The 12,968-nt window shown below is 37.6% G+C and overlaps 1 non-coding gene across 1 annotated transcript; it reads right to left on the bottom strand.

The window, feature by feature from the left end:
- Positions 1 to 8,146: 8,146 nt before the first annotated feature.
- Positions 8,147 to 9,258, bottom strand: LOC112169692. The gene is made up of 3 exons (XR_005810565.1): positions 9,188 to 9,258; positions 8,915 to 9,046; positions 8,147 to 8,428 (listed from the first exon to the last, which is right to left on the bottom strand). It is a non-coding gene; the product is annotated as an uncharacterized LOC112169692 (transcript).
- Between the last annotated feature and the right edge of the window lie 3,710 nt (positions 9,259 to 12,968).

Below are 12,968 nucleotides of genomic sequence, written 5' to 3'. Positions count from 1 at the left end.
TCTGAGGTTTAAGCTCTACCAACACCAATGCTTTTTGTTCATTTTAGTCTTCATAAACAGAGAAGAATCTCACTATTCTCTGAAACTCTATTATGAAAGACTTTCCTTTATGTAGACCTGTAAATGGACCGGATTTTGATCCGGACCCGCTCCAGATCCGCAGCTATTAAACGGGTTTGGATTGAACATTTTGATCCGTTGATCCGTTAATGATCCGAATCCGTTAACCCGTTTAATAAACGGATCGGATTTGGATTTAGGTCGATCCGATCCGTTAATGATCCGACCCGTTTTAGTAATAAAAAAATATTATTTTTTATTAATATATATATTTTTTAAATATAAAATATAAAATATAAAATATAAAATATAAAATATTAAAGATTTCTAATATTACTTTTTTGCAGAAATCTAAGAGGCAGTCTTCGTAATTTTATTTTTGGTGATACTCTTCATGTAGATCATGTTATTTTAATATTTTATTTATATCTTATGATATAAATTTAATATTACTATTTAAAATTTAAAAATATTTGAAATTATAAACGGATCGGATTAGCGGATCGGGTATCCGTTAATCCGACGGATACGGATTTGGATCGAGGTATCAATGATCCACCGGGTTAATGGAGCGGGTTTGGATCGAATTTTTTTTTTAGTAAACGGATTTGGATTTAGGTCGATCCGATCCGAACCCGGTCCATTTACAGGCCTACCTTTATGTCTCTTTTTGAAATCCAGACATAAATCCACAGAAAGGGTTCCAGATGATTTGCTGCAGATTCATTACATTCATAGATCAGTTCCAAGAAACTCAAACCAAAGATGAGTAATATATAAAAGAACATCAATCATTCAGCTAAAATTGATGAGTAATATATAAAAGATCATCAATCATTGGTACTTGGTACAATAATTGTATCAAGTCCAGGAATCCAAGTTTTTTGAATAATACAAAAGCATCGTTGATGCCTTACCCAAGAGTAAGCATAATGACATTCATTATCAAAAACAAATAAGCATAGATGTTCACATCTGTAACCATTGCTCTTTAAAAGTACGTTGCAACATGCAGCTTTTATTGGTCTTCTCGGCTACATCAAGCTTTCAAATGGCTCGAGTTGTATAAGAAGTTAATGATAGTGTGTATCTTGTTATTTAAGCAAACCCACAAGGATGCTAGTTACCCACAAGGATGCTAGTTGGGACAAGAAATCTCCAGCATCTTTCAATGACTGGGATCTCCACAACTGTATGATGGTTTTACATTCCTTTCCACCCTATCTGTAGTGTAATCTCTATGCAGATGATACGACACAAAGATCTTAATTACTATTCTGGCTCAGCAGAGCTCAGTGAATTAGGTTCTGTTGACAGGGATGGTCATAAGATGAGGTACAAAGCAGGGCCTAAAAGCGGCACCAGTGACAAAAGCAGAAGCCAAGAGCCTTTGTCAAACCATTTTCGTGAAGTCATATCGTTGTAAACCCAAAATGGAGCAAATGCAGATAGTTTCCTCTACCAAGCCATTCTTGGATGGCTTTTACTCATATGTGACGTAGTCGGAAAGATCACCTAGGTTTACAAGTAATAAACCTAAAACAAAGGTTTTGGAGTCCACCAGAGATAAAAGAGATAATCTCAATTTGATTGATAATATAACAAAAGATAGTTCTGTAGCCATTTAAGATTGCTTATATATGAGAAAAGAAACCCTAGGGCGACTAACAATGAAACCCTAAAGCCCACGGGTAAAAATAAAACAAACCCAAAAAAAAACTAGGAAAACCGAAAATTCGAAAAAACAGTAAATTGCAGTTTTGAGGCCCTAAACGACCTCGAAAGCCCGAAAAAGCCCACACGTCGTGGCATAGCGACGAGTTTTGTTCCTGGTGTGATTCCCTTTCCGGAAAGCTATGGCGCGCTCCAATCGGACACCAAGCTATGGCGTGGCTACTAGTAACTTTCGTTTTCCTCCTTTTGCACGATCAAACTGCTCTTCGAATTGGGTTGCCATCCGTTCTGCATCAATATGTCTGATCAGTCTCAAGTGTCACTAGATCATCAAAAAGGGTACTAGTTATGGGACACACAAAGTCCTTAGGAGGTGTAAATTTTCCACCACTAGATTGGCTTTCAAATCTATCATGAGCGGAATTTGGAGATGAACTATATACAACAAGAATCCAAATACTGATAAGCAATGATCATAGCTGTAAGTTTGCCCTAGATATCGTAGTTGTAATTGGAACATCATTTACAAATAATCATATAGTCATATATACAATCAAATGATCAATAATGTCAACAATTTGACCTTAAGTCCATTTTAGAACAATCTGACCTTAAGTCCTTACGAGAGCAATCTGACCTCAAAGTCTCAATCTAACAAAGTACCAATTGAAAAATCTAATAGAACATCACAAATTTGAAATTTCTATACATAACATTATAGCAACAAGCCAACAACAGAAACAAAAACGCAGAATTAAATATCCAGAATTCCAGCTTCACCAAATTTCCAAGTTTGCAGCATTAAGCCTTTACCGTATTTCCAATTGATATCAGTAAGAAAGAAATAAATTGATTATCAGTAATCGTAGAACTAAGGAACAATACCAATTCAAAATTTCAAATTTCAATTTTCCAATTCAACCTCAGTTCAATAATTCCCATAACCCCAGATTCTCAATTTATCAGAATAAGAAGATTCAAAGAAGTCAAGAACAAGAACTTACGTGGAGAACCCGTGGGCTGGAGGCTGAAGGAGCAGTGGAGTGGAGGGGCGCGGTGGAGCAGAGGGAGACTGAGGCAGAGTCGCGCAGAGAGAGAGAGAGTCGGGGTGGCAAAGTGAAGCGGAGAAGCGCCGCACAAGGAGGCCCGACGCAGAAGCTGTGAGGGTCAGACTGGTCGAGATTGAGATAGCGAACTGACGCAAGCGTTTTATTTTTTTTTTATTTTTTTTATTTTAAGAATAAGTTAGAGCATCTCCAACGGTGATAGCTATCTGGATAGCTAAAAGTAGCTAAAATTGAAATATAGCTAGTTGAATATTGAATTATGCTCCAGCAAATACCTAAAACTCAAGTTAAATTTAACTTTTAGTTAAATTCTCTCTCCTCTCTAGCTAAATATAGCTAGGTCTTTTAGCTAAAGCTAAATTTAGCTTTTAGCTAAATTTAGCTTTTGTTTAGCTAGTCTGCTGGAGATCAAACTTAGCCTAAAACTAGTTAAATTTCAAATTTTTTTTAAAATAAGTATTCTGTTGGAGATGCTCTTACTTGCTAAATAGGTCAACTATTTTCAAATATCCATGACCATTGGATATATTACGGATTCAATGATCACAAATATTCACAAATCACACAGTATAGGATACCCCCCAGTACCGTAGAATTTTCCAATGTGTTATACAAAGAGTAATACTTCACAATCAAGTCCATGTATTGGGTGAGATCGAAACACCAAGGCATACAGTATTACAGTTATTGAATTTTGAGTGAAATACCTGGTACAAGTGATCACTGTTATTAGACTTAAAAGAGGCATATCAAACATGTCATGCATGTTCTGAACACCAGTAATAGTAACCTGAGGGATTGAGTCAAAGAGCTCATTAGAAATACCATTTTGTTTTCACTTGTAGATATAAGAACAGAAAATATACAAAATTACTAGCGACCTGCAATCAGTCACTAACTCGAAAATATAAAAGGGAGGAGTTTTGTCTTTAAAACCGATTTCTTTCCCTCTATAAAAAGTCCAGTCTTTATTTCTGGAAATACATTAAAGAATTTAAGTTGCTATACAGCTTATTAGCAGAAAAAAGTTGAAATTTTTTCACATGCATGACTCCTGTGTCACTACGTCGTCCTTCATCCATGTAACAAGTTCTAACTTCTAAGCCTATAAGAAACAAGAATCAAACAATTAAGTATATAAATCAAACTCATACTGATACGAGTAACCTGCTAAATTAGGCAAGGCAGCATATATCGGTCAACTGTCTCTTCCTTCTGATCAACTAAATCAGGAGAGATTCGTACTGTTCTCGTTGAACATACTTGTACATGCATTTCTACTTACGTAACCGAGTCTCTAATATGTAGTCGTAAGGCCAAGTCATCTATGTGGTATTCAGCAAAATCAATCAGGCATGAAGCACACAAGGCAAAAGAAAGAAAATTGTAAAAGGAACATAAACTTGTCTATTTGTAAAGAAGATGGCCGGGTGAGCAACCATGCATGCAGTTGAAATGCACAGAGCAAGCCTCTCCTAGTTAAGCTTTCTTTTGACTTTTTTATCTCTCACTACTCACTACATGCTTTCAGTAGTGATTTGAATCTCTTCAAATCCACCAAAGTGGACTCTCTTCATATTCCATCTCTTCATGTTGAATTATGGTATCAATCACGTACTCACTCCTAGGCAATTTTTTTTTTTTCAGCTGAAGCAATTATTTTCATCTTCCACTCACTCCAACAGTGTCCTGTGTTCATTTTATTGCCTATGGAACAGTAGGGCTTAGTTACTGCAAAAGTGCCTCTCTCCCTCCCTCCCTCCCCAATCTATGTCTCTCAGTGAACTATCTTTTTCCTGCAGCTTATAACAGATGTGAACGTAGCTGTTGCAGTTGAAGCTATCCAAGCTCTCGGCAATCTTGCCAAAATGCCAAGTAGTACTAAGAACTCACTTTTCTGGGAGTTCGTGTTTTCTATTGCCAGGTTTACTTGTAAGTTTATTTATATGTGTTCTCATTGGGCAATGAAGAAGCATACTCTGATAAGTTAATTCTGAGCGTTTCAACTTTACAATTCAATACTACTATACAGGATTGTACAAATCAAATTGATAAATTAGTCAGTGTGTGTAATATATATTAAGAATACTTATGGTCAGATGTTTTTATCATATAGTATCGTAACCACTACGAGCCAGATAGTCCTTTAAATGTTTACTTACTTTTTATTTCTTAAACTCTCATTTTGGCAAATATGGAGGGCATGCACCAAAGCTTAACGTACTTCTTGCACCATCACCCTTTTAAACCATATCTTATGTTTTTTGGTAGTCTGTTTGATTATTTTTCAATGTGTATGTATGATATTGTTCAAACGGTCTTTCTAATATATTTTCAGTCTGTTAGGTTATTCAGTTCAACTTAAAGTATACTATCGTACGTTTACTGACTAGAAGATCTAGTTCATTGATGCTTAGCCAGACTCTTCAAGCTATGCATACAGCTGCTGCTTAAATCTTGTTGACATTGTTGAAGGTTTCATATTCAGTAACTTATGCATGATTTTTTCATGCAAGTAACAAGTAACGTGGTTTTGGAATGCTCCGCCGGTAACTGCAAGTGCAACCAGTAATTTGTTTCGGAAGTGTTAATTCTTCTGCGAAATTCATCTCGACCCTGTTGATGGGAAATTCTACGGTACCTCTTGATGTTGATGGTGATGATCATTAGTACTATCGCTGTCGCCAACTTCACGTTTGAAAATTGAGTATATGATCATCTTCTTCTTCATGATCGAAGAAAATGAGACGATGACAAATTAGTAAATATATCTAATTTGCTGCGCAAGTTTCTCGATCAATCAGTTGGCCCATCATACTTCTGCTGACTTCTGATTTCTGAAACAGTACTACTGAATGCATGAAATGAATATATGCATACCCGGCCCACTTCTCTATCAATATGTTGATGTTTGCTTTAATTTACGGTTAACAAGCAGCTCTTCTCAGTGGTGCTTTACCATCCCTTAACATTAACAAAGTCCGATCCACTGGGATGTTGTTCAAATATATATATATATATATATATATATATATATGAGGCCGGATCAAGAGAGGACGTCCGTACTTTCGCTAAAGTGCGGACGACGGCGCTGCAGCCCTCTCAAGCGTCGACGGAGAGGCGAATTGGTATGACTCTACGAATGATGGTATAGTAGCTATAGTGACCAAGATGGAGACCTAACCAAAATATCCGAAAACAACATTAATCAACAAGTAAACAAAATTTAAATTGTGGAAAACTTAAAATATCACTTTCATAATACGACAAGATAAAAGGGAAGGCATATCCCACCATACTGGCATACTTACTCTGATAAAGATCTTTCATGATTAACCAAAGCATTTAATTACTGACTTAATTTCTAATACGACTCTTAAAGTTGACTGTAATTATCAATTTACGCTCCAAATATACAATTCGTTTACCATAACTTCATGTAATCAATGTACCCTTACTTCTTTGTGGTTGTGGCACAATGGCACAACACAACCAGCTAGTCAACCATGACAAACCCAGATCACTAACTTTATTTTTATAGAACTAACTAGGTTAATGGATGGGTGGTTGAAGCACAAAGTAGAAAGTTTTGAAGATGGAAAATAACGGTTAAGTAGAGAAGCACTAGTGTTTCCCCCCTCGTAAGTTAAACCCTAGCTATTTGTCTCTTCACCCCATTGTTAAGCTACTCCATAGTCCATGCCCTACCACCACTCACGGGCTTCCACTACACCAAAAACTGCATCACACGACGGTGAAAAAACGTCGTCTGATTTGAAGACTCACCGTCGTCTATCTCGATGTTGTCTGATGAAAAATCAGACGACGGTGAATTCACCGTTGTATGATACAAAATCAGTCGACGTATATTTCTTAAAACCGTTGTCCAAGAACTCGACAGATGCCGGACGCACCTACGCGCAGCACTTGTGCGCAGCAGTTCACACAACAGAATTTGCTTTTTTGCCATTGTGGGTTGAGACTTTCATACAATGGTTTTGTAGTATAGCTGTTGTGTGATTTAGACTAGGACAACTGAGTTCTAGTCTTTTCTGTTGTATGAGATTAAAACTAGACGATATTACTTATTAAAATCCATTGTGTGATATCTATGAATGCGTTGTGTGAATACCCAAATTCTGAATGGATATAATAGTGATCAATTGGATGACAAATTGAATGCAAACCATCAAATGATCAATATTTGTACCAAAAGCATTGTGATACATCAATTCATCAAATATTGAATTTAAGGAACATTGCTAAAGCTAGCATTCATACATATCATAGACTAAGAAGCTTTTAAGTTTCCTAAGTTTTGCATGATGAAAGAAAGTATAGCTTTGTATTCCATGCTTGATCTCCCAATGACCCTTGCTTGATCTTTACTATTCTTTTTTTTGGTAGCTTCGGCTCCTGAGGTCTTTCTAGCTCCGGCTCCTTGGGTCTCTCAGGAGCATTGAAAAGAGCAGCCAAAAGTGCTTTTTGTAGATCAAATCTCTCCTTTTCTTTTCCAGTAGATTCTACTGCATTTGTATTTGAAGCCCTATCTCCATTACTGTAAGAAGACAAACATAGATAAGTCAGACTTAAGATTGTATAAGCCAAGTACTTTAAGTGCTCACCATCTCCTCCATTCCCCTCTTCGCATAGCAAAGACGGAGATAATAATTAGTAAGTATAACAAAAGTAAGGATACAACAATTATCTCAAATAAGACAGAGAGGTACTAGGTACTAGAATAGCAATAACTAATTTGTTCTTGACAGATTTCTACCTCTTCTCTTAGTTTGCATTTTACTAGTATGTATATTGTATGATGACATAAAAGTAAAGGCTACATAAATGAGATCCTCTTAACAAGCAGTTTATACAAATCTATAACGTCTTATATCTCCTTAAATCTGACGATGACAAACTGATCAGATTTTCTATGCTCAGTAGACAAAACAAAACAAAGAAAGAAAGACACAATAGGTGTCAAGATCGAAACTGCCTTTGGGGTAAATTGCTGACAACCTAATCAACTATCCGCAACAAAAAGCACTAGACTCCAGAATTCTAAATGAACTAAAACATAGCTTCAGTATAGTTTCCTCTCAACTCCATTAATCATAACACAAACTCCAAAACGAAACACGCATCAATTAAAACTTGACCAAAAAGGCGGACAACATTCCTTGCTGGGTGTGAGACAAGTAACCAAAAGGTCAAGTATGAAAACTAATATACTGCTTTTGAAGAAACAAAATGAGGCCTCAAGATGACAAGTATAGAAATTTCCTGGAAATATGAGCAAGACTATATTGCTACCAAACAAGTAATCAAAAGGTCAAGTATCATTAATCTGTATCCCATTGAACAATCCATTGACAAACCTAATCTCTTCAGCTTCAGGGCAAACTTGAGAAGAAACAGATTCACAGTTAGTCTTGACACCCTTACTAGACCAGGGAATACCATGTCTCGCAACAATGTACCCAAGGTATCTGAGTTGCCTATAAGCTCTAAATTCCTCCAACGAGAACTTATTCTTTCCATCTGAAACCTTTGTATATATATCTTCCAAGGAAATACTAGTATCACTACCATCCACGAGAAGCAAAGCCCCTATTTCAACCAAATACCTATAAAAGGATTGTTACAATATACTAATAGTTCAGTAACATGACATGCAAGGAAGGGCCTGAAGGTAGTGAATAAAATTAGAGCTTTCATGTACACAAAGCACCTACTAAATATATTTGACAGTCCCAAATTTTTCTTTAGGGCAGGTCAATTGTAGCTCACATTAAAATTTCGTTGACCTCATAATGATAACTACAAGAAAAACCATTGAAAAGGAAACAACTAAAAGGCCACATACACCATGGAAGTTTGAAAGGAAAAACTTTAAGCTATAAACAAAATGTTCAAAATTTAATCTCTGAATAAGTCAATGAAATCAGTTGTATGAAGAATGAACAAGTCCAGCTCTTTCCAGTCAAATCTATATCCCCTATTTTTCATAAAGTTTAAAATCCTAGTAATTTGCCAGAGAATCCCACCAAAAAAAAAAAGGATGTAATATCAAAACAAGAATCACAACAAAAAGAAGTTCTCTTTTCACTTACAAAACTTCCTCAATGGAGATATAGAGCTTGCCATTACGAGAGATTCCCATGGTCCTCCAAATTCTACCCTTTGGAAATACGACAGCCATGCCCATCTCATCATCCTAGTAAGCCTTGGATACACTAGACCTCCTGCAAGAGATCCTAGAAAGCTCAATATGTGAGCATATATAAAACTCTCCTGTAACTTTTTCACTGAGATGGTCAGTTTAAGAAAACCAATAGTTGAAGATAATGATCGATCTTGAAGTACTGATTTAAGTAAAAACCTACCTGGGTTGCATCTTGGATATGGCACGAGAAGCATAGTGGTTTTCCTCTTCTTCTTCATCATAGTCATTGGTATATTCTTCATCTAAACATTCTTCATTCATAATCATTAATTTTTCAGCTACCTGTGAAGATTGAGAGTAAATCTATAAAGTATAAAATCAGGCAAAACAATAGAAAAATATTGGATCAATGATATCCAAAAATAGCCACATACAAGCAAGAACATGAAGGACTTCAAATAAATAAAATCAGATGAAATTGGTATCCTAATTTCCAATCCAGGAACACATGTGAGCAAAATGTTGTGCTATTGGAGATGCAGATGAGAATCAGCTGGTGACAGCTGATAAGAGTCGATAGAGTATGTTAAGGTCCACCGTGAGACTACAGAATGTTCTTGCAAATTGTGGCCCATACCAGATAAGCAGTAATTACAAATCCAGAGTTTAATCATACTCTAGCAACGCCATTCGAACTAATTCGATTGCTGATGGTTAGGCACACATGTAAGAACACACACAAACTTACAAACCTATATATTCACTTTAGTACTTATCCATAGAGAATTCTTGAGTTTCCCCACCAGAAGCATAATATACAAAAGCTCCAATATAACAATCCATTAAGATACAATCAGGTGCTCTCTAATGTTACAAATTAGAGTAGCAAAAGCCCACCTCCTCATCGCTTCCATCCTCTGCCATAGTGTTGAAAAAGAGCTCATCGTCATTCAACATCTGTTCAGAATCATCTATGTCAAGAGGTTCACAATTTGCTTACCCCTTGAAGATTTCTATGGTGTCTGCATCCAATTTAGGAGACAATCAATACATAATCTAGAACAGCAATCACTTCTAACTTGGAATTAACACGATGTAATAGAGGGTTACTGCCAAAACAAGAACAAAGAAATCAAAACTATTACTTCTTAACGACAAAGAGAAAGCCTTCAACAGCCCCGGAATGAGCTGGAGAACGAGTCGAGGTCTTCGATGGAGACTATGCCAAAACCCAAAAATGTGGTTGTAGAATGAATCTGTTTCTGCACATCGAGGTCTTTGACGGCAATGACGATAGCTAGACTTAACCCCTAATTCCATAGCAGAGAACACTACGCCGACGAAAACCCACTCAATCAAAACAACGAAGCATTAGGAAAAAGGGGAAAATCTAGGGTTTTGAGATGGAGAGAGAAGAGTACCTGACGGCGAGGGGGTTAACGGAGTGGCGACAACGTGCGGGGAGAGGGAGGAGAAGTGCTTGGCGAAGTGGGTGGAAGCGGTAGGGAGTAGTGATCGGCTGTTGCAGCAGAGGGGGTGGTCGGATGGTCGGAGAATCGGACGGTGGTGATGGGTTCTGAGAGCAGAAGAAGAAGAAGAAGAGCGAGAGAATCAGAAGATGAAGAAGAGATGAGTGGTGCAGGAAAGAGAGGAGCGAAGGAGAGCTGCTCGAGAGAGAGAGAGAGAGAGAGAGAGAGAGAGAGAGAGAGAGAGGCTCGGTTTCGTGGAGGCTACAAACTGATGTTGAGACAGAGGGTCGAGTTTTTTTTTTTGGACGCGATGTGGAATAGGCTTTAAACCTCAATTAATTCTGAAAGTCACTCCCACAACAGAAACGTAATAAACTGTCGTAAGAGTGTACTACTGAAAACAAATGCCAAAACATGGAGAGAAACATGCCGCCTGCTTCATTTTGGCTCAAAAATTTACCGCCTATGTTTCTAGTTCAGACAACAGAATGGCTAAAATCCGTTGTGCAATTTCTGCGTCTTGCACTAGGTATACCTAGTAGAATTTGCAACCAAGACATTCAAGCGAGTTTCCTCAAAATTTGGCGCCCAGCTTTCAATCATACAACAGAAATAGCTATACCGTTGTACCTAGTAGCCCAAATTTCATACCATCTGAAGGGAATTATGACTCGAGAGTGGAGGGAAATCTGCCGCTAAATTTTTTAAGACTCAAACAACGGACAATACTTAATTGTGTTGTGCAATGTAGTTCTGAGAAAAAAGTTATCACTTTGTTGACATTCACACAACAGAACATCACTAGTACCGTTGTACAATAGAGTTCACTTAAACATACAACAGACAATTTCTGTTCCGTTATGTGATTAGTGTTGTGTGATGCAGTTTTTGGTGTAGTGTTCATATCTCTCCAAAATAACCCGGATATTTCAATGCCAAGAAGAAGAAGAATAAAATGGAGAGACTATGCCACTAGACTAAAACGGAGTCATGAGTTAAGCACAGAGCGAAATATTCTTTTGTTTTTTAATAAATAATAAAATATGAAGATAATTTAAAAATGAGGACAATTACAAAAGAGTACAGAAGAAGATCAACTCTCACTGTAGAAATGGGACTGTCAAGTCGCTGTTCTTCTTTTCATTGCTGCCTCTCTCTCTCTCTCTCACCAGTATTTAACGTTGAATCACATCACCATCATCTCAGATTTCAGAGTACTTTCCTTGCTTGTTTTTCTTTTCTCCTTCTCAGAGCAAGTCCACCCGTAGTCAAGAAAAGGCAAAGTCGAGAAGTCAAGAATTCGACCGGTCAAGTTACTATTCACTGCCACTGGACATGGGTTTACACCCGTTGTTTTTCTTGCCCGGTCAACACTGTTCACCCAAAATTCACTGTTCACCAGTTGGTTTTACTGTTTAAATTCACTGTTCATTTTTAAAAAATGTTCATCGGTTTTTTAAAAAAAAATTTCACCGGTAGGGATAAGGTGGGAATCCACCGGTTAAAGGAGGTTGTGGGAATGCATCGGGGTAAGGTGGTTGTGGGTATGCACCGGGGTAAGGAGGTTGTGGGTATGCACCACCAAAATTTAGTTGTGGGAATGCACCACCAAAATTGGGTTGCGGATAGTATCCACCCATAGAAGGTGGCGGCTGCTCGTCAAGATATTCTTTCTCCGCTATATTCTTTCTTAAAGGAGGTTGTGGGAATGCATCGGGGTAAGGTGGTTGTGGGTATGCACCGGGGTAAGGAGGTTGTGGGTATGCACCACCAAAATTTAGTTGTGGGAATGCACCACCAAAATTGGGTTGCGGATAGTATCCACCCATAGAAGGTGGCGGCTGCTCGTCAAGATATTCTTTCTCCGCTATCTTCTTTTGTTTTCTTGACCAATAACGCTTTTTATTTGGCGTCATTTTACTTGTATCAATCTCCATAATACGCTCTTCCCTCTCTTTATTTCGCTCTTCCCTCTCTTTAATTCAATCTTGCCTTTCTTGAAATAGGAGTTGCTCTTTTCGTATTTCGATTTGCAGGAGGATACATGCTCTTTTCTCTTCCTCTTGGAGACTTCGAGTGAATTCGTCATCAAGTTTTTTCTTGCCCTTGGTTGCCTCTATTTGGTTGTTCACTATACTCTCCAGACTACTTGACAAAGGACTTTGATCTTTCGCTGCCTTCTTTCCTTTCCGTATTGCTTCTTTCGCAGCCTTCCTTCCTTGAGGCCTCACATTAGGATCTACAGTTTGACCTGCAATTACCTCATCTACATCCATGTCCAAGTTGATGGGGGAATTTTCAGCAATTGGTTGTGTGTGCGTATGTTGACTTCCTACATTTGATGGTCCTCCGGATGTATGGCTACGAATGTCTTTAAATTGTGCAAACCCCTCCACAACAGCGTAACTATCAAAGCTCTGAAAATTGTGTCTTTTGTCCTTCCCAGTTTTTCTCTTCATCCCGGCATGCCACAATTTATGTGCTTCATCTTGCTACGTAATTAAAAAATAAAAAATAAAAAATTTAATTAGT

The sequence above is a fragment of the Rosa chinensis genome, chromosome 1 (genome assembly GCF_002994745.2).
Source record: "Rosa chinensis cultivar Old Blush chromosome 1, RchiOBHm-V2, whole genome shotgun sequence".
NCBI lineage: Eukaryota > Viridiplantae > Streptophyta > Magnoliopsida > Rosales > Rosaceae > Rosa > Rosa chinensis.
The sequence above is the reverse complement of the archived record's forward strand: the minus strand, read 5'-3'. Positions and strand labels throughout refer to the sequence as shown.